At 32.3% G+C, this 1,141-nt stretch overlaps 1 pseudogene; it reads right to left on the bottom strand.

Annotated features, from left to right (window-relative positions):
• Nucleotides 1–255: 255 nt before the first annotated feature.
• LOC125406708 (cyclin-H pseudogene) lies at nucleotides 256–891 on the bottom strand (annotated as a pseudogene).
• Nucleotides 892–1,141: the final 250 nt, after the last annotated feature.

Below are 1,141 nucleotides of genomic sequence, written 5' to 3'. Positions count from 1 at the left end.
CCCAATAAATTTTGAGAAATAATATAGAATACACAAAATGGTATTATTGGTCTAAATACCTGGGTCACACAATCATTTCAAGAAGAGATTGTTTTATATAAATTTTGTCTAATTTTCTGACCTATTTTTCATTCTCTATATCACTGGCATATGACCAACTTCAAATCTGTAGGGCAGTAGCTATCAAATTTTTAATTAAACTTTATCAGAATGTTGGTGAATATCTATGAAGTGTAAGCATTAGAATTATGGAGTTTAGAAAATACTAAATGTCAAAAAAGGAAGTTGTTCACAAAGAATAAGAAGGATTCTTGAAGGTGTGTATAAAAGATAAGTATCTGTCAATTTAATTCTACTAAGAAAATAATCAGCTGTTTTCTTCAAAATCTCTGGATTTTCCATTATGTGGTATCAAGTCTTTATACCAAAGAGGAAGCCTTCATATCGTCAATACATATTGTGAACAATAACGTAAAAATTAAGCTGCTGTAAAAGTTCAAATTTCAATATTTGATCAAGTACCTTCTCCTTCCCAATGGGAGTCTCTCAAAGATTTATAGCAAACTGAGGATTAGACACATTGGATTCATCTACTTTCTAGGCCAGAAATGAACAAGTGAGCATTATTATCCAAGGTTAATATTGCATTACTGAATTATTAAGATAAAGGCACTTGAAACACATATAAACTGCATCCACAACAGATCAAGGCACTGCTGGATTAAATACCAAACAGAATTACAATAATTTTTTCTCAGGGTATTTATAAAGTGTCATTTCTTCAAAAGGTTCAAGAAACACTGGATGATTTGAGAGAACCTTCCTCTTAGCCACCGTTTTGCACTTGAATTTGCAGTTGACATAGGCCCACAGGCACTTCAACTGCTCCTCACCTGATGGGTGTGCTGCAGTCATGTAGAACACCTGGCTGCTACCTGACAACATTAGTATTTGTATACTTGTTTTGTTTCAGTTGAAGCAGTTCTATTATAGTCAGAAGTTTTTTAGGTATATGCTAGACAAAAGAAAATCAGTACAGGTAAAAATCATTAAGCAGAGTTCAAAATTTCAAGAAAAAAATATGAATTTAATAAAAATTGTGTCAAAGCAATGGGTTTCTTAAGGGCCTAGAATTCTACTT

Source organism: Myodes glareolus, chromosome 5 (assembly GCF_982192425.1).
Source record: "Myodes glareolus chromosome 5, mMyoGla1.1, whole genome shotgun sequence".
Lineage (NCBI taxonomy): Eukaryota > Metazoa > Chordata > Mammalia > Rodentia > Cricetidae > Myodes > Myodes glareolus.
Note: the sequence above shows the minus strand (reverse complement) of the source record. Positions and strands in the feature narration are given on the sequence as shown.